Source organism: Chrysemys picta, chromosome 11 (genome assembly GCF_011386835.1).
Source record: "Chrysemys picta bellii isolate R12L10 chromosome 11, ASM1138683v2, whole genome shotgun sequence".
Taxonomy (NCBI): Eukaryota; Metazoa; Chordata; order Testudines; family Emydidae; genus Chrysemys; species Chrysemys picta.
The window spans coordinates 50886365-50907906 of NC_088801.1; the positions used below are offsets into that span (position 1 = coordinate 50886365).

The 21542-nt window shown below is 40.1% G+C and overlaps 1 long non-coding RNA gene across 3 annotated transcripts in view; it reads right to left on the minus strand.

The window, feature by feature from the left end:
• Positions 1 to 21266, minus strand: part of LOC135974369 (uncharacterized) — a 34069-nt gene extending 12803 nt beyond the window's left edge. The window contains exons 1-4 of one of the 3 annotated variants that reach the window (XR_010591609.1): positions 21148 to 21266; positions 10174 to 10361; positions 9240 to 9390; positions 6169 to 6304 (exon numbers count right to left, since the gene is read on the minus strand). This is a non-coding gene — a long non-coding RNA (uncharacterized LOC135974369). Of the gene's footprint in view, positions 1 to 6168; positions 6305 to 7204; positions 8018 to 9239; positions 9391 to 10173; positions 10362 to 21147 lie in introns of those variants that run through there. The other 2 variants (XR_010591610.1, XR_010591611.1) reach the window with 2 other exon arrangements.
• Between the last annotated feature and the right edge of the window lie 276 nt (positions 21267 to 21542).

Genomic DNA, 21542 nt, shown 5'->3' on the forward strand with positions numbered 1-21542 from the left:
CTTGTTTGTGTTGGCTATGTGAAGGAGTTGACCACAATAAGCAATTAATATAGTAAGAAAACTTGGTTTGGGTAGTCAGCTTTTCAGATGCGAGCAAGAGGACATGCACAGTAAGAAGCAGCTGAAGAAAGCAACAAGGATCCATTTTTAAAATAATCATTTTTCTGACTGTAGTTGTAATATTAATGCTTTGTTGTAGAGAACAATTCTGGATTAGCAGAGGGAGGGACTAATATCCTAACTGATTTTTTCCATACGAACTTGAAAATCTCTCCCATTACCTTGGTGCAGGCTGCCCAGGTCCCAGACTTAAGGTTAAGTAAGGGCAGCAGTGGGACTAGAAGGGCATTTCTTAATCCCAAAACTGCTTAATGGCTGCAGACCTCCAGTTCCATTGAGGACATTTCCTACGGAGGGTGGAGCAGCCAGCCTACTAGCTGTTTCCTCCTCACTCCACCCCAAGAGGATTGAGGGAGGAGCCATCAGGTGAGAAGGGAGTTGTAGGCGACCTGCCGCAACAGAAAATTAAAGGTAAGTGGGACTTGTGGAGGAGGGGGAAACAATCCTGATTCAGCCTGAATCTTCTCCAAGATTTGAGTGCATGTCACTCAGCCTGCCAAGAACCTAATACAGGATGCAGCATGTGACACTCAAGAATGAGGGTAAAAATAATTATTCCTGCACAAAATTTAAAACGCTGAAGGAGTAAATTCTTTAGTATAAAGAACATTTTCTATAACCTCAGTTTCATGTTTCTTTATTTTTCATGTAAATCATTTTGCCACTAAAAATGACAGAATGCCAAATTTTTGTGTAAAGCCAGTAGCTTTGGGAGTAGGATGAGGAATGTTTGAGTGAAAAGGTTACATCTGAGAGGTATCTTTGTGTGAATTTCAGAGGTGCTTCCTTTCCCATTCAAATCAAAGGCAGGAAAATTTCTCATGGTTTTGGATTTTTTTTTTATTTGAATTTTTCACAGTTCTAGTTTAAAATTAAATGTCAGCAGTAGCTTAATTTTATTTGGGAATTAAAGAACCCGGGTAAGGAATGGGTTGGTCTTCTCCTGCGATATATGTTGTGCCAGGCTTGGAGCCAAAATAATTGCTGTGATCAAAATTGCCAAAATAAAGAAATGTCCCAATTTTTGCTGGTTTCCTTTCTCTCCTTTTCCATTTAAAATAATAGAGATTGAAAGCTGCTCTGTTTCCCACAAGTCACTTCAAAATCATAGAGTTCAGTGCGGGATAGGCTTGTAAAATCTACAGACAAACGCAAAAAAAGCACACAACGTTGGTACCAAAAAGCTTTTTAAGAAATGGAATTGCCCATATTAAAAGAGCCCTTTCCCACTCAGCATTGTGGAAAAAGAAGGATGGGGTTGGGGTAACTATCCAGTATGCTATGAATGGAAATTTTGTGCAGCACTCACTCCCTGAGTTGCTACAGTATGTTATTTCTGGACTGTAGAGCCTGTTAGCAGCCTTGGATCTTATGCTTGCCGGGCTACATGTCTATGGCAGTGGCCGTTAATCTTTCTTTTCCTGTGTGGAATCTACTAGGTAGCTTGAAAAGTGAAGGGGAAAGAAGTCCACATGGCTTGCAGAATATAATCAACTGGTTCAGGTGTGGCCAATAGGCCACACTGATTAAATCATACGTCTTCAAAATGACATAAAACAGACTCCTAGTGAATCAGTTTGGTGTAAATTCCAGGACCATTTGGGCTCTGAATAATGCATTGTTACTAAAATGATTTGTTACTGAATGGGGAAGGGCCGGAGAAAGTCTTTTCTGCTATTTGTATATCTCAGGCCGGTTTATAATTTTGTTGTAAAGTATCAAGTGCACTAAACAAAACTTTGCTACAGCAACAGCAAAACATATAATCCAAAGTAAAATAAATCCATCGGAACTAGTTTATTGTGCAAAGATAGAGTTCATTCACAAGCACCACTGCTTCTAAGACCAGATCAGAAAACGGAGGCAAAGTCCTTAGAGGAACAGTTTTAAAATTTGTGGCCTTCTTATGTGCAGTAAGTTTGAGGCCCTATCTAAAGCAAAAAGTGCTTTTGAGACCAACTACAGCTGCAATTTTTGCAAAACTGTAGGAATGTCACTGAACCAGGAAGAGAAGGGAAAGATATTTGGAACATAGTGTATAGCTGAACTGTTTATTAATCAAGAATTACTCTGCATGTGCTCACTAATAGCTTACTCCTCCAGGCTGCAAACAAAATGTCTCAGTGGGTGGCTGTTTTAGAGACAGAGGAAGTGGTTAAGGGGCATTTGCAAAAAAACAAAAGAGAAAATTGCAGAATCAGAAAACTTTAAAATGAAAAGAAAGAAAAAACCATTTTCTGATCACTTGAGTGTAGCAGAGAATGAGCCTGATTCTCCATCGCCCTGCACCTTTTGCACTCATTTACACCAATGCACAGTGAGTGCAAACCAGTGCCAAATCAGAATGGAACGATATGCACCTACTTTGCATTCACTCTGCACTGGTATAAATGGTTAACGAAGCTGCAGAGCAATGGGAAAATATTATTATTTATATTATCATAATACCTAGCAGCCCTAGTCGTGGACCAGGACACCAGTGAGCGAGGCACCATCCAAACAAGAGAAAAAGGTGATCCCTGCCCAAAAGAGCTCACAATCTAAAGCTAGCCCACAGTTCCTATTTTTACATATATTTAGAAAAAATAACATCTTCCACCTTATGAAATGAAACTGAAATGTGGTGTTAGAAATTTGTTGTCTTTTGTTGTCTCTGTAAGCAGAGTCTGAATGAGCTCTTCCCTGACATCTAGTGGTGAGCTGTGGAAAAGAACTTCAGGAGCTGATCTCATTTGCATGGGCACGCCCACCCTGCTTTCTAAATGTGGGATTCCCAGTCTCCGATTGGGGCAGGAGTAATAAACACTTGTTATCCTTGTTGTGTGAATCAAGGGCAGCAGAACTGTACTTGGCATTCGCCAATTGAGGGACTCATGGTGTGTAATTGTCCCTCAACTAAATGGCACTCGCTAGGCAGGGGACATGGGTTCCAAAGCCCAGTGAGTGGAGAGCAAGTGGGGATAGGTACTTGTACCTGGTGGTGTGGGCCTTGTCTAAGGTCACTAGACATCATCAACCCTTCCTGTCTCCACTGTGTAATAACAGAGCTAATTTAGACTCAATTGAGAGTCTTGTTACAGGCTGCAGAGCTAAAATCACTGATACCTAGGTCTAAGTAGTAGACCTGCTTTGGGATAGTGTCTCTGATGCAAGAGATTGCCTAGTGGCTCCCCCACTAACATCTAAAATCGCTGAGAGCTATGTTGGGGGGGGAGGGGGGATCCTGAAGACATCTTGGTGCAGCAGGCGGTGAGGCGTGATGAGCAGCCAACAGGATGGGTGGCTGGCGGAGGTGCCAGAGCAGAGCCCTGCATAGAGGGGCAGCGAGTCAGTGCCTGAGCAGTGGAGCGAGTAAGGTGCCTCCTTACCCCCACTCCACCCAGGGTGGGAGGTGAACTCTGCAGATGCCCAGGGGATGGTGTGTAATTGTCCCAGGTCACTGGGTGGGGGCTCAAGTTGGTTTTGTGTTGTATTGTTGAAAAGGAACCCCTAGATACTGAACCTGGCCCTTGTGGCTGCCAACTCTGACTGGCAGAAGGGTTACATAGTAATTCGCATTATTGTAATGATCTTTAACTAGAAATATCCCCAAACTTCACAAATAGAGTGTTGGATATACTATATACAGGTAGGGATCATTTCACCCACAATGTTGCTGTGCACTGTCCATTATACAATAATTTATGACAGAAAGTGCGTAACACTTATCCAGTTTAAGAGAATTTAGATAGGCAGAATATAAAGGGATAGGTGAATTAGGAGCGAATTCTGAAGAAGGCAATTTAGAAAACAATGAATAAGATGTCAATGGTCTGGAAATATAATCAGATAGGAGTGTAGGCAGATATGATGAGAGAAATGACCGCACCTTAAGTGGGGGTGGGGGACATGTTGTCTGGCTTGCCGGGGGAAGGAGTATAGTGTTTTCCGGGTGGGGAGTGAGAGAGGAACAGAAGCTGCTGCAAATGTTGAGTTGGTCAGTATAGCAATGCTGACTCATCTCCCAGGGACCAGAAGAGCTGGGGAGTTGATAAGGGGCAAGCCCAGCAGGAGAAGCCCTTTTTCCCCAGACCAGGTGGATCAGCACCCCCACCCTCCCTTCCCTTGGAAGTGGCACAATACCAGGCTTGGTCGGGACCTGCAGTGGTCATCACGCTAGCCACTTCTTTCTAGGGGGGCTGGAAAGGAATTTTTTCCTTACCACCAGATTGGCCAAAGTGGAGTATGAGTGCGGGGGAGGGGGAGTTCGCCTTCCCCACAGCAGGTTCGGGGGGGGCTTTGTTATGGTGAATAGGGAAGGAGTTAGGCGATAATGTCATTAGGGAAGTGTGGGGCAGATGTCCAGTGCAAGTACTCCATAGGGAAGGGACACAGTGAGCAGATAAATGGCTTGGTAAAAGACTTCAAGGAGGTGTTTCTTAAAGAAGCGGAATGCAGGGGGGGCAGTTCGGACTTCTATGAGAGCCAACCCCCCACTTTCTTATAGCTCACCTTAACCCTTGTTTGAGGGGGAGATGATAAGGTCCCAGCAATGGGTTGGCTGGGCACCAGGATGGAAAAAGGGGCGGAGGGGGTGTCTGGCAGAAGCCCCTGGGTGGATATTGAAATTATCATGAAGTTACCTGCACTGTACACTTTTATCTGCTGAGTAGTCCCAGACATGTAATAATAAAGTTGCGGCCTCATTAAACCATATCCAGTGTTTCCTTTCCTTTCAGTATAGCCAGAAAACAGCAATTAACAGGAAGAGATCTGTAATTCTTAAGTACATTTTCTGGAAACAAATATCAGGCCTAAAATTCTTTAACTGATAATCCTAGAAATGACATATGTGATAATCCTAAGGAAATGAAAAAGTTTTTGAGAGAAGTAAAATTGCTCTGGAGTCAAATATAGGCAATATCTGAGAAGTATTATTTAAATTTTCCTCACATAATTGTTCTGTAGCGAGAACTTAGAAGTGATATGATATGTCTGTATTAGTGAATACTCATGGTAAACCACCCCTCTAAGCCCAAATCCTGATAGGAATGGTAAGGTTTTGTTGTTGTTTTTTAAGTGTGTTTGTGCTTTTCCTATTTACATAGGCTTGTTGTTAGGGAAATAAAATGGCGCCAGCTACCTTCTGCCTTGAGGAATTTTGGCGGGAAGGGAACAACAGGGTAACTGGTATACACAGAAGAATTTTCTTAACACTTCATTAAAATAATCATTTTAATTCATTTTTTTTTAACTTGGTAAAATCTGTAAGCTGAAAAGCCATCTAGAAGATCTACAGAATTTAGCTGGGGTGAAACCAACAGGGTTCTATAGAAATTATTCTGAAAACCTTTAGAAATTAATCTTTTCATAAATTTGGGTGGGGGATGTTTGTTTTTGAAAAATAATATAGAATTTTATAGCACTGACATAATTTTCTATTAACTTCTATAGATGTCATAGAGCTGTGTAAAAAGGTAGCATTTTTGTTAAATTCAGTAGGATTAAAATAATTATTTTAAAAAATAGAATCCATGAAGTAGAAAGATGCATTTAATTTTTCCTCAATCTATTTCAAAACTGAATTTGACTACAAAAATGTTAATTAGTAATATCACACTGAACAGGAAGTAGTTACTCTGTAAAAAACCCAGACTGCCACTGTTTTGTAGTAGCTTGGTTAAACCTGAATTGCCTAGCTATTCATATAAACTATCAAAGGAATTAGAAATCCAATGCATGTTATAAATATACACCAGAAAATTTAACACAGCATTAAAGAAGCAAATATCTAAAAAAGAAAAATTAAGATATTGCAAAACAGTGAGGAAACTCGAAAATAAGCGAGGAATTTTAAAAAGACATGGACGTGTTATCAGGAGAACATTGCATGAAAAGAAACATGTATTCCCATTGATATATTACATAGCAACATAAGACTTAGGGCCATATTATTCCCTCTATTTTTTGGCTCAGATGAATTTGAAAGGGATGGCAAACATACTCTATTGGCCAAAATTCTGTCAGATGGAAAGATTGGGTTGAGTCAACAAAGTATCCTCATCTTACCACATCAGAGCTCTTCCTCATGAAATTTGTGTGTTTATGGCTCCACAGTTTTAGGTGGGGGTGCTTGGACAGGGAGTGGGAGTGAGACGCATCCACTTCTCTGGAGTTCTTTGTGGCCAGCTATTACCTCATCCTGCTGCAACAGAAGTTCCAATGAATATATAGTCCTCTACATCCATAGGGGGCTGATGGGGCAGAAATTGGGGCTTTCAAACAACAGACCCAGTAAATGGAATACAGTTTGGCTCTACTAGTATTTATGGCTTCAAAAGTAAACAAATTACAACCCAGAAGCAGGTAACAAGGCAAGAAGGCCAACAGTGTTTACATAGAAAAAAATATTTTTGATTTGCAGTTATAGGCTGTGAAGACATGTTTTTTATCCCATGTTATTTACCACCTCTATTTAAAAGGGTATTTCATGGAAACTCTAGTACATGAGTCTTTTAAACCTAGACTGCACAACATACTCTCAAATAAATTGTAGAGAACAAACCTTTACTGGCAGGGGTATAGACAAGATGACCTAACAAGGTTTGTCTGTTTCTGGGGCTAAATTAAGCAGGTTTCCTGGCTCCCTGAAGTCACAAAGCAACAAGTTGCCTAAGCAACAGCTTAAGAGGGATATAACACCTGTCAAATATTTCTAAGCTGGTAATATTTGTCAATTTGATCTATGTCAAACCATCTGGTCCATGTAATCTTTTACTACAATGGTACTTGAGTGCCCAGGAAGGAAAAGAAGAATTTAGTGCAGGACACTTATACAGCTAGGAGTAATGAAATTACAATAAGAAAGGGAAAATTTAGCTTGACTGTTAGGAAAAACTTTCTTGATAGCAAGATGTATGAGGCAGTGGAAAATTGGATGCCCCCTCCCTTAGAACTTTTAAAATTAGACTGGACAAAACATGAGAAAATGTACTGTGGGGAAAAAGACCATCACAGGGAGGGAGATGGATAAGATGGTGTAAATTGGTCATTTTCATCTCTAACTTCTATGAATCTAGTGATGTGTGCAATGAAGGTATGAGTATATTTTATTAACCATTTTTATTGTATATGCACTTTAGAGGTACAAGTCCAAAACAATAACATATGTAATTGGTATGTAGGCACAATGTGGAGGTAGTAGAGTAGTTGGGGAGAAAACACAGCACCTATTATTGATAATGGTATCCCAGGATTATGTATAATGACATGAAATTATATTATTAAAAAAGGAATAGAAACACCCACAGGCCATAGACTTGTCCAGTAGCAAAATTTTGAAAGAAACAATACTTTCATTCATATTTGACACGTTTGTTAAATAATTAAAACCATTAAGCCAATTTTTAAAATCAAAGGGTATATTCTGTAGTACAAAGCAAGTACTTCATACCATATCCTTCCCTGATGGTTCATTCAGTGGTATTACACTGGTAGGTCTGGGAAGGTCTAATATCACTGAATAAGCAGATTTTGCTGAATTTCCAGTTTGTCAAGCTGTGTCAATAGTACATACCGCCATGCTGAGTAAGATCACTCATTTAAAATAGAAAACATGATCTGGGTGGGCTATTCAAGGTTTTAAGTCAGCCATTTTTTAAACATCTTACTACAGTAAAATTACTGGGAGATCTTATATTTACCTTAACTTTCATACACAAATTCTCATTACATCCAAAACACTTAAAGTAAATCATCCATTATTTGTGAGTTACTGCTACTGAGATTGCAGTTCATAGAGTAGACTTGAGATCCTTGAAATACTTCTTAAATATGATGCAGGTCACCACTTCATAGCAAAGAATTTATTTCCCTTAAATAGTTTCTTGGCTATAATTTGAGCAATACAGATTCATAGCTACGGTGAAAGAAATGGAATCAGTAAGTGGAATGCAGATTTGAATATGCAAAAATCTAAGGAAACCAACCTACAGCCTACAGTAACTAGTAAACGGGATTAGATGTTAGTTCACACTAAGGGTATGTCTACACTACCCACTGGACGTGATAAATTGACCCCCGAGTGCTCTCCCGTCTACTCCTGTACTCCAGCGCTGCAAGAGGCACAGGCAGAGTCGACGGGGGAGCGGCAGCAGTCGACTCACCACAGTGAAGACACCACAGTAAGTCGATCTAAGTACTTCGACTTCAGCTTTATTCACATAGCTGAAGTTGAGTAACTTAAATTAAATTCCCCCTTTCCCCCCCAGTGTAGACCAGGGCATAGTTTGTTATCAATGCTGTATTTCTGGAACTCAGCTCCACCAATTGGTCACTGCGAAGGGGCCTGATTTTCAAAAGAGCTTAGCTCAGCTCCCATTTAGGAAACAAAATAAATGCGCTGAGAGCTAAACACTTAACATGCAAAATAAATAATGATAGGTGGAGAATGTCTGATTTTTGTTGATTGTACTTTCTAAAACTCTACATGTATTCTCATTTATAGTTAATCATTTAAAAATTGGTCTGTCTTAGGGACAGATAGATCACATGAACGAAGATTCACAGCAGGATCCACAATTACTGACAGCTTCTTAAATTGCTGACTTCAAAGGCACCATAACATCAATGAAGACACAAAGCCTGGAAACAGAGGACCTAATTAAAATAATTACTGTGCAGTTTTTGGTTCCTTGAACATGAGTTTGGTTTCATATTTTGCCAGGTAAGCTATTTTGTAAAAACTGCACCCAAAAAACCTCATGAGCTTCTGCTCTTATCCTATGAGCATGTGCTCAAAAGCAAAATCATATGACTGACGTGCCATTTTTTTCCTCCTTAAATGATATCTCAGAATCAACATGTCCGATCATTGAACTGGTCACAAGTCCCAGTGTTTTTCCCCCTTGAAGTTGCTAATAGAGAATACACAGAGGAAAGAGCTGACAGACCAAATATGCTGCGGTTTGAATCAGTTATGTAATGGGATCTGGCATCGTTAGCAATCTTCATAGTCTTCCCAGTGAACACACATTCTTACTAACCACAAAAACAGAACGGGCATTGAGTAACAAACTGCCTTTGTTGTAGTAATGTGATCATTTCTAATTTTAAAAAATGTTTTTCAACTTTTCTATTACCTTTTTGTGCTATCTTTTTATGAAAAAAAATATCCTGGAAAGGAGTGAACCATCCGGTAGATAAAATGTGGGAGAGAATAGCTGCTGCTACAGTCTTTGCAATGTGACCGGAATCTACTCCCCAGAAGACTTTTGCTGCTGCAGAAAGATCCTAGAGTGGGAAAACCAAACAGAGAAAAAATTACATAAAGCAGCTCCTGCAGCTCAAACACCATGTCCTGCCACCAACTTGATCACATTTAGTGGTAGCATTTCTTGGCTATCTCAAAGTGCACTTTCAGTCTAGATGGCTTTTACTTTAGAGAAAGGAAAACAAAGAAAGGATAAACAAATATAAACCTCCTGGACTGAAAAAGCAAGGAATGTGCGTCTCATTCTGTAAGATTCCCTGTCTTGAATTTCCCGAATTCCCTGTCCCACACTCATTGACAAATGTTAGCTGACACAATATTAGATTTGTCAATTTAGACAAAAGAACTTGACGGGGAAGAGGTAACCAGATTCCTTTAAAAGTGGATCCATGGGAATTTGAATTGTGTTTTGGATTCCATTTATAAAAGAGTATTCAGTGATTAGCAACACAGACAACTGTTTTCTGGGTATTGGAGAGCAGAGAGAGAGAGATCAAAACAGTAGTGCAGGAATCTCCAGCACTAGCATACACAGGAATAGGATTTCCTTCCCACCCCCAAGTTAGCTGGCTTAGTAGCAAGACTTCCTTCCATTTAAAAATGTATTTCATACAAGTGGGAATGAAAGCACGACTCCTGCAACTCAATAAATCACATAGCCATCTTGACAGAAAAGTCATATGTGTTTTGGGAGACAGAAGGTCAAATCCAGGGATGTAATATGCAAGTTTAACTTCTCATGATCCCTTGTTCTCAATTAAATTCTCTTATGCTCCTTTAGGATGGAGACTACTTTTACTTACATCTCTTCCTGGTCTCTCAGGGTATAAATTACACCAATTTAGAATCCTTCATATATTGGTAGAGTGGGTGTGCACAGCTGCAAGGGACTCTGAGGTGCAAGGCAGTCTGATTTGCAGGGAGTATATTAATATAAGGGAGTGTAACTGACATATTCACCCTGCATTTGGCTCTCCAACTTCGGGGGAATCTAAACAAATAAAAAATGTAAAGTTTAGAGGAAATCTAAGTTAGTGTGACTGAGAAGACTGGAAGAAAGTATAATTTACACCAGTTTGACTCCCTCTAGACTTTCTTGGATTTCCCTGACTCACCTTTGAAATTGGCCCAGACTCTGTCAAAAAAACTTTGCTGAAGCAACCAACCAATGATGTGTAAAGCTGAACGAACATAAAGGTTTACACTTAGATGGTGACATAAATATTAGAACCAATGTCCATTAATCTTTATTGTCTCTATGTAACAAGTAGCTATAGACAAATAAGATAAATTGTTAATCTGTTACATCCTTCCTAGGAAAGGAAGGAGACCTTTTGACTCAATAACTTACTATTCTTAAGAGTTAACACTCAGTCCTGAAGATAATCCCATTGATTTTCAATATAGCTGGGCTATTTTCCTTATTGTTACCAGAGCTCCTTGGAACCTCCCCTGACTCCAATGTTCTTATTACTAGGCACATGCAAAGTGTGAAAAAAGATAGATCTCGTCTTAAATGTTTTTAGTTACTTTTGCTATTGCACCAGTTCAGGAGTTTCCTCTTCTCCCCCTCTCTAAACCCAAATGTTTAGACAATCTGAAGAGCTTGTAATAAAGGGCTGGAGTATACACCTGAAATAACTTACAATAAGTACATCAGTATTGAAATAGGTAGCTATAAATTTTCTTAGATAACTATAAGGGTAATAACTATAATTCTTCTCTGAGTGATTGCACATGTGCATTCCACTCTTGGTGTGTATGAGTTCTATGTACAGTCACTGGAATTTTTTTCTCTCAATGTTAACCTATCGGGGTGGCTTGTGCACCCCCTGCTGCCACATGTTGCTGGCATTGGTATAAGGGCCAGCTGACCCAGAGTCCCTTCAGTTTCTTCTCACCACCTATGACAATGGCACATATCCATTCCATGACCTGTCCTCCGACCCTTCTGCACCAGAGTTTCTGGAAAGAAAGAACTGACACCAGTGGTGCATGGCAGCAGAGTGCGCTTGAGCCACCCTGACAATACCACACCAAGAGTGGAACGGACGTGTGCAACACACTTTGAAGAACCACAGTTATGAAAGGTTAATAACCATTTTTTTCAGTGGGTATTTCATTGTAAATACATTATTTGGTTAATGTTGTCATTTCTCTCTTTTAAGGAAACAGAAACAATACGCATGGTTTATGCACGTATCCAACACAGTGTGAATTTTTAAAGGCAAATATTCACAATCTGAAATTCTACATGATTGACAGAACAAGAATTTTTAACTGAAGGAATCAGGGCCTTTAACTGCTTTGTGATCCAATCAGTACAGCAGTAGTAAAATAAGATAATTAATAAAAAATCAAGCAATCATTTAATTATTCCTTAAATAGATAAAAGGAATTGCTCAATTTTTGTAACTTAAATATTTTATTCTAAAATTGACAATATAATATGAATATTAAACACACGCAGATATTCATATTGGTGTTATTAATATTCCAATATGTATCTTTTAAAACTCAGTTATTTAAATCAAGAATTACACATGAAGTATGTTCTGTAGAAGATACGAATTCAAACATACTTTTATAGCTGGCAATTTATTACAAGTGCAAAGGATAGCAAGCATGTTTTCACTGTTGTGTGTAAGAAATAATAAAGGCATGGCTACTGATGATTAAAGTATAAATGTAAAGAAGATGAGTGTAATTTAGAAGTAAATGACATAGGAAAATGTCACTCAGCTATTTAAAACTGGACTAGTAAGGAATATACTACAGGGAAAAACCCGGCACAGGCTGAATGTGGATAGTTCTTTTCCATGTAAAATCACTGAATCCATGAAAGATTTAATTGATAGCTGTTTTGCTTCTAGAGATTGCAAAATACTTACCACTCAAGAAAGAAATCTTGGAGTCATTGTGATTAGTTCTCTGAAAACATCTCCTCAATATGCAGCAGCAGTCAAAAAAACTAACAGAATGTTAGGAACCATTAGGAAAGGGATAGATATCATAATGCCACTATATAAATACATGGTACACCCACACCTTGAATACTGCATGAAGCTCTGGTCACCCCATCTCAAAAAAGCTGTATTAGAGTTGGAAAAAGTACAGAGAAGGGCAACAAAAATGATTAGGCGTATGCAATAGCTTCCATACAAAGAGAGATTATAAAAACTGGGACTGTTCATTTTAGAAAAGAGATGGCTAAGGGGGGATACGATAGAGATCTATAAAATCATGAAAGATTTGGAGAAAGTGAATAGTGAAGTGTTATTTACCCCTTCATATAGCACAAGAATTAGGGGTCATCCAATGAAAGCAAAAGGGAGCAGATTTAAAACAAACAAAAGGAAGTACTTCTTCACACCGTGGACATTCAACCAGTGGAACTCATTGCCGTGGATGTTGTAAAGACCAAAAGTATAACTGGGTTCAAAAAAGAATTAGATAATTTTCATGGAGGATAAGTCCATGAATGGCTATTAGCCAAGATGGTCAGGTACGCAACCCCATGCTCTGAGTGTCTTTTAATCTCAAACTGCCAGACACTGGGACTAGATGACATTCTTATATCAATGCTCTATTCATGCTCTAATGGCTCTATCCCATTCTACTTGCGTTTTTCATTCTGTGCTCATCACCAGGGTGTCTGATCTCCTTTGGATGTCTTACATTTCCCTGCCTTCAAAAAAAGGCCAGATTTCTCAGCTACTGCAACCCCTGCAACCTCAAAGACCTGGGCTCTTTGGTCAAATAGAAATTCAGGATTTCCCCCTCCTTTGGGGAAAAATGATGCGGGGCAAAGAGGAGAGAGGCATCAGATGATTTAGGACCTGGCGAAAGGGGCTCAGGTAAGCCATTGACTGCACACTTTCACTCTCAGATCAGCAGCTCCCACCCAGGGGATCAGAGTAGGCTGGGGTTTTGTGATCTGTTGTGGGCAATGCACAAATCATCCATTTGGAAGTAGGAGGGAATTTTCCCTTTCCGCCAGATTGACCAGGGCAGGATGGGATTTTTCACTTTTCCCCCAGCAGCTCCAGGATCCAGTTGGGTAGGTCAGGAGGTTAGGACCAATTAAAACATTGATCAGAAGAATTACACACAGCAAAATAACACAAAACACGTCCAACTTTAGTTTCAAGTTTCGTTTTGTTTCATTATTGATTCTTAGATTTGTATTTGCCAAAAGTTACTTATCTCTCTCTGAGCCTTAACCTACCAAAGTTAAATCCAGGCCATAGAAAAGACAAGGGAAGTGAATGACATGTGAAATAAAGACCATGTGAAGAATTTGCCCTCTGTTCATAAGTAACCTATGGAAGTCAGCCTCTGACATTCAACTTCTCTGTTGCATTTCTGCTTTTTCAAGCATAGAAGAAACAAGGAATAACTTCAAGGAAATGAAACTACATGTTTGCAAGTATCCATGTGATTATAGTTATTATATCTGATCCAAGAAACATGAGTTTTTATTTAAAACTGAAATTCTCAAAGAGACGCTTCAGGTAATTACAAGCCAGAATGTGAATAGCTTCTACATGAGAAGTGGGTAGAAGGTTAAAAAAACTCCTTACCACCATCTTTGTGCTTTGGAGCAAGGCCTACTTCAGGGGTCGGCAGCCTCTGGCACGCGGCTTGCCAGGGTAAGCACCCTGGCGGGCCAGGCCAGTTTGTTTACCTGCCGCATCGGCAGATTCAGCCGATCGCGGCTCCCACTGGCCGCGGTTCGCTGTCCCAGGCCAATGGGGGCTGTGGGAATTGGCGCGGGCGAGGGATGTGCTGGCCGCAGTTTCCCGCAGCCCCCATTGGCCTGGAACAGCGAACCGCAGCCAGTGGGAGCCGCGATCGGCCAAACCTGCCGACGCGGCAGGTAAATAAACTGGCCCGGCCCGCCAGGGTGCTTACCCTGGTGAGCCGCGTGCCAGAGGTTGCCGACCCCTGGCCTAGTTATAACTTCAACTTCCCAAATGAAAGGATTATGGACCTGATCCAACCCCCCTGAAGTCAATGAAAAAACTCACATTGACTTCAGTTGGTTTTGTATCAGACCATGTGGCCCCAATCCAGCAAAGTACTTAAGCATAAGTGTAATTTTAAGTACATAAATTCTCCCATTGACTCCTACTTTGGATTCAACAAAAAGACTATTCATGTTCTTACACACAAGTTTTAGTGCTTTATTGGATTAGGGTCTTAGTTTGGCTAGTACTGACAGTAGTGGTAGTCAGTTTAAAGAAGAGTGTGTGAGGGCAGGCCGTGGCTATGTCTCCTGCTACACTGGCCGGCTGAGCTGAGACAGCATGGAGGAGAGTGCATGCTGCACCTTTTAAAAGGATGCAGCAAGAAATGTTTTAGCCAGCATACCCAGTGGTATTTTGCCTTGATCACTGAATCTCTACACCCACTTTAACATGGGCCCCTGTTTATATTCCACAGTCTTGTCCCGGTGCATATGTTATTGGAAAATTTCAAATTAATCTTGGTGGAATGTTTAGAACCGTCACAATTTTCTTTTGTGCTTCATATATTAATACATTTCCTTAATAAAATAATAGAATATTTTTCTACAAGAGAAATGTTGATTACAACAAACTAATTTCACATATGTAAGTAAAAGAGACAAGAGGAGTGGTTAATGAATACAGAAAATATTGTGTTTTTATTGTGATATATCTGCCTGGTTTAACATAATAATCTGCCACTTCAGCCAACTCGACATATGTATAGAAGAAATGCTATGCACTGTAGCCATGCTGCAAATCAGATTAATATGTTCACTCAGTTGATATGACTATCAGTGATCTGTTATACTAAGAGCTCACTGCTGTTCCTAATGAAGCCAGTGGAAGTTTTGCCATTGACTATTGTTGGAGCAATATTCAACTCTAAAATGTTCTTTTGAGGAGGATTGGATGACTTGTTGGATTAATACATTGATACAGAGCATTTTACTTCTAGGTCACTTGTTTGAGTCTCTTCTAATTTAATGATTCCTTGGTTATATAGACTTCTGTTGTCAGCTACACTGCACATTGTGGCTGTATGTTTAGAACTCAAGACCTTCTGTCCACCCTTTTAGACCTTAAAACGTGTGCAAAGCAGGAGTATTATTAGAGCTTATATTCAGTGTGTATCAGAGACTTGAGAATGGCATGATCTCACAGAGAGCTCAGCAGATCTGAAATTCCATCCCCATAGGACACTAGCTATTCTATTATGACATGTCAGTGTTAAACAAAAGTCATAATCATCTGATGGCAGTTTTGTGGCCTATGTGCAATGGCGCTGGGACAATTTGTATAGTGGGGGAGCTGAGAGCCATTGAACCAAACTGTAAATCCTGTATATGAAGGAAATCACTTCAAGCCAGGGTGTGCAGCAGCACCCCGAGGATCCCTAGTTCCATCACCTATACCTATGTGAGATGGGTTGATGATTTCAGATTGGTGGGAAGGTATGGGGAAGCTTACATTATTATTGACCTTGCAGTGCCTGCTCCCAAGTTTCATTGACAGTCAATGGGACAGAGGTTCCTAAGGCCCAGATCTTCAAATTTAGGGGCCTAACTCTCATTGAAGTTAGTGGGAGTTAAGCATCTAAGTATCTTTGAGGATCTGGGCATAGCTCACTTAAATTTTCAAAAATGCCTTGCTCTATACACATTTACAAATTTCTCACCTTTTAAAGTTTAATGGAGACAACTAAACAGTTCTTTCAGATTCTATTTAAATAATCAAGGAGACCGGGAAAAAAATCTAATAATCTAATGTAATAATCAAAGGGTGAAATAACTCAGTGTGTTTAAGCGTGATTAAGCATGTGAAGCTGTGAATTATTTCACTGATTCATACATGTTAAAACCTTTTGCTTAGACTGATATTTATTATTAATAAGGGCTGGTGATGATGCTTGTTAACAATAGGTTTGAAGATGTGGTCAACATGTCCCAGAACTAGGATATGTGAAACATCACCCCTCTTAACACTTTTGTGGATAGTTACATTATATGAGTGTATTCATAATAAAATAGTTGGGACTGATCAATAGTCCAGGGAAACTAATTAAGCAACCTGAAGAACTGAAAAGCTGTTTATATCTGCTATATATTTGAGTAATTGTGTACATTAGCATCCACTTGTAAAAATAGTTTAAAAAACCTAGACTTTGGCTTAGTATTGTTTGAGCCGAAAGCGGAAAATCCTCAGATATTACATAAGGTTATGTGATTGTTTTATGTAGCAACTTTGTGAAATTTCCAATGAAAACTAAGGCTTGTGGCTGAATGTGATTTTAAAAATTAATATTGGTAGTCATGAACCTGCACTAACAATGGACTAAATACATCCCGTGACCTGAGAACAGAACTCCCATTGGCAGCAGTAAGGATCAAGAAGCATATGGCCTTAAAAGTGGAAAGTTAAAAATGCAGTATTTCTACAATAAGTTGTATTTGTGATTATGAAAACTCTTACTCATAAAGTAACAGTTTATTTGCTTTTTTTCATTAATAAGACAGTGCTAAATCAGTTTCTGAATTATCTGAAATGTTTGCAACTAATTTTAAAAGTTTGAAATGGAAATTGACATCAAGTTAATGGAGAATAACTAAATCCCTGGGTATGCTCAGAACCTTGCAGGTTTGGGCCCAGAACTGATAAGGCTAGTCTCATAAGTGTTGCAGGATCCAGCCTTTATACTATGTTTATGTCACTCTCCTTTTATTAACAGCCATTTTCATAGCTTGAGAAAGAAAACATTAGGTGAAGGAAAATTTGTTTCATCTTTTGAACTTATGGAAAGGTGGAGATCACATGCAGATTGCTCTCAGTGAATGTTTCAACTTAAACAAAATGTTATTCAGGTTAAGTGATTTCAGGGCCTGATTTTGCAAGGTGTTTTATGTTTTTCCAGATACAAAGAGCAGACTGCACACTCTGGCTGATGAATATTTAATTTTAGATTAAGGGAAATAAAAAATGAAAATAAAGTCTCCACAAGAAAGCACACTGTGTATCCGCAAGAGACTGTATATGAACTTGGGGAAGGGGGAAAGAGGGCAGAGACAGCAAACTCCTAGAAATTTTTAGTGAAGTGCTCAGTAAATAAAATAATAACATTTACACAGGCATCCAGAGGTGGATGCATTTCAGTAGAGTATATGTGATCCCAATCTATATAAAGGGTCAAATCCTCAGTGCTCAATGATGCTGGGCTGATTTACACCGAGTGAAGATCTGGCCCCAAGTCAATAGAGTACTTTGGCTAAAAGATAATAAGAGTAAGAGCAAGATATTGTTATACTCTTTTAGTTGTCTCTCATTTGCTTGACAATAGTCTGGATTGTCTCTGATTTCTGTTTAAAGAATTGCAGAATATACTGAAGCGCTCAACTCTTATTAGAGATCTCAGTTTGGTGTGTTGTTTGGTACTTTGACTAATTTCAATATTTTTAGTATTTGAAATAGACTGCTTGGGAAAATTCCATTTGTGGTGGGATGAAAACCTCATGGTGCCTGCCAAGAGTATGTGGGAGCGAGAGCTGAACTTTGCTTACACTGTAGCTCAGAAGCCTTGATATCTGTAATGCTTTCATTCAGGCCTTACTTACTGAAAATGTAAAACCTCAGGGAGCCTAGAGAAAAGCTTTACTTTTAAGATACAGGTTAATATTTGTCAAGCCAGTGGCTGCAGGTGGGTTTTTGGCTGTAACATGAAGCTGGTCTTAGTACAGCTTTTTTCAAAATCTCTTCTCTTTTTAAACACTTTTTTTCTGCATGCTGACTTGCGGAATCAGCCCCCTATTGCCGGAAGCAGCAGATGGGAAAGTTAGGATGTGAGATGCCTCAGCCTCCAGTCCTGTTGCCTAATAGAGGGACCAACAGCCTGTGAGTTGCTGAGTCAGTTTAGGAGCACCAAAACATTCAGAGTCCCTTGCTGGTTAGATTACTTGTGCCAAAGAATGACCCTGCTGATTTAAGTGGTTAAACTGTCTGAAATTCTTTGGATGTGGCTTTTCTGCTCACCTCAATCTTACCACCTCCATCTGACACAACACAGATATCATCATCTCACTGTCGTACACTCTGCACAGATTCAGGAATGGCGACTCACCAATAGGTTATTTATTTAGTAGGCAATGTTATTAGGCCAGATCCCACACACAAGTGCATATGTACACACACACCTTGAGGAAAATTGTGAGATTCCCCTCTGCAGGGAGGTGTTAGGGCGCGGCAGATTTTGGAGGCTGTCTCCTTAATTGTCCAGAGATCTTGAGGGTCCACAGGGAAGGGATCCACTGTCACCCCTTGCCCTTGGGGATATTGCTCCTGCTAGAGCCATGCTGCCATTTGCTGTCTCCCTCTGTGGCTCTTATTAGTAGCTGCAGAGAGGACCCAGAGGCTCTATTACCTCCTGCCTGGATTTCCATTCCGGGTGCAAAAAAGGGGATGGTGATGCAGAAAGGGGCAATTCCCTTGCTGCACCCCTTCCTGCCTCCAGAAATCCATGGAGCACCCACAAAGAGGTATTTATGGAGGCTGGGGTGGAGTACTGTGCCGTAAAAGCAGAACTCTCTCACTTCCCATGCAGTAAGGGAGAGATGGTCCTGCCCACAAGCTTCCAGACCACTCATTTTTCTGGCTCTCTTCATTTTGGAAGTCTGTTCTTGATAAAGTGAGAGAGCTGCTTCTGTGTTGATTTTAAGTAAATGCTTTCTAGCTTTATCAAGTGCAGACCAAGCCACTGCCAGCCAATCAGCAAGCTGGAAAGATAGTGGGGCAAATGGAATTTATTGTGCAGAATATTCCTGTGTGTTTATAAAGATGCTTTATAAACTACTGAAATGATTTTCATGTAAATTTTATTTCCTTTTTCATTTGTAATTAAGATTTATATGGCAAAGGTAATGTATGTCGGAAATGCAACAAGAATATTGCTGCCCATGACAATAAAATTCTGGTGTATAAAATGAACGCACAAACTGTGCCCACATCTAAAAATACAAATGACATCTACAGTGTTGTCAGATGCTACTGGTGCAGTGCTCTGCTTTCTCCTATGTTGATATCAATCAGCTGTGTGCGTGTTTCCTCTGTGTGCTGCCCCAGCTCTGCGCAGATAGTTGACCCAGCAGACCCGAAGAGAACCCCCAATAACCACAGAGTCTTGTAAGTTACGAAGGCACCTCGGCCAGGTATTGCGACCCTGACACAATTGCAGTTCCCCGCAGATTACTTAGTCTACGGGGCATACTGCGAGAAAGTGCCGCTTGGCAATGGACTCAGCTCAGTCAGTGGCGGGACTTTCCACTGCCCCCTTGGCTGGACAAAGACACCACCCCAGGGATACATTCTTATACACAGGTACAAACAAGTTACACATCACTCCTGACGTATTGAGGTGCAACCCCTCTACGTAGCAAGGTACAACCCCTCTACGTAGTAAGGTGCCGCCTCGCACCTTGTACATGTTGGTTCGATCAAAACAACTCTATCCATCATTTTACCCTTTTGCCCCTGTCATTGGGATGGGTCGGCCTATTCCATGTTATCTGTGGAATGTTCCAGTATAGTGTATGTTCTGATATCTGGTGTCCAGTACCTTTTAGGTCTGTCTCTTTTAGTAGCATCAGCCCTTTCCTTGCCAGCTTCTGTGAGCAGGGCCTGCCTCTGGCTCACAGCTTAACTTTGCTTTATGTTAGCAAAGTCATGACCATTACTTTAGTTCAGGCCTCAGGCCTCATACTGGACCTCTGATACCAAGGTTTATATCTCAGGGCCTCCTCTTACTACATACAGCAATGCCCTCTTGACTGCTCAGTCCAAATACTCCAGCATCATAGACAACCATTTTTACATCTAGTTTTACACTGCATTTTATGTTACATTTTTTTTCACATTTTAGCCATACTTTTATATTCACACTCTTCCACCTGATCCCTGATCATGGTATGAGGAATTGCTAGTTACATGTTCAGTAACTAACCACGGTGGCTTTTTAGTTGTGTAATTGTATTGTATAATCTAATACTCGTACCTTTTCTTTATTAGTGAGTGACGCACTAATTGATGAATTTACCATATGCTCAGAGACAAGGATAAGGCTGGACTACTTGTTGACTAGAAATTTGCTGAGTCATGTGCTTAGGCTCATAATGGAACCGTGTTTGACCTGGCAAAGTGCAAAAAAGCTATCCACTCTAATTATTAATTGCTGGAAACTGAATACTATTTAAGGACTGCTGAGCTGTTGCTGATTAAAAAGGATTCCCACACCCCCCACCTTTATTACTTTCAAGATGGAAAGTGGACAATATGGAGAGCTGGCAGGGTTAGATTTATTCCCTTTTATGTGATCTTGTTGTTTTTAAATAGTAAAAGTAAGAAAATACTCAGAATATTTTCAGTACTTGATTTAATGGCAAATCCTGATTGCCTTTTCATGTGTGCAGACCCAATGTCTGCAGTACATGGCTCCATGTCTGTGGTAACTTTGGCCCAAACTGATGCCTGGTGTAACACCATTGTTCTCAATGTGATATTTTTAAGTCCTGAAAAATATGGGTATTATTTTAGGTGAGATGGATGGGAAAGCAGTCTCCTTAGGTCTTGACAATGGGCACCTGCCTGATGCCAGGTAGAAGGGGAAAAGATTAAAAAAAGTTGAGCTAACACATTCACAGCTAGAATTTAACAGTTTTCAATTTGGCAACATTCCTAACTGTTCTGGGATCCAAAAGGCAGGAGAAGAGAGACCAGAAGTGTTACCTGAGATTCTTGGGTTTCTCTTGGCACCTGATCTCCTCCTGTATTCTTCTTCCACCCTCCACACCCTTGGGTTCTACTGAGGCTGGAGACTGAAGTCCTGTATTTATCAGTAGAGCAGATGAAAGCTTGGCAAAGTCCATAAAAAGTAGACAGGGCACTCCTGTTCAGGTACAACATGTTCCATTCTGTACACCCTCTCTGCTACATGCTCATCTTGTTTTCTGAGCTGATTCTGCAGGCCCTCTGCCAGCAGAGCTCTCATTGACTTCCCATTGCACAGAAGGGCTGAAATGCACACAAAAACCTGCTCTCTGGGGATACACACCATTGCCTTGATACTGCACATTGCAGCACCATTACTGCTAGTGTTGTGTCCTAAAAAGAGCAGAAAAACA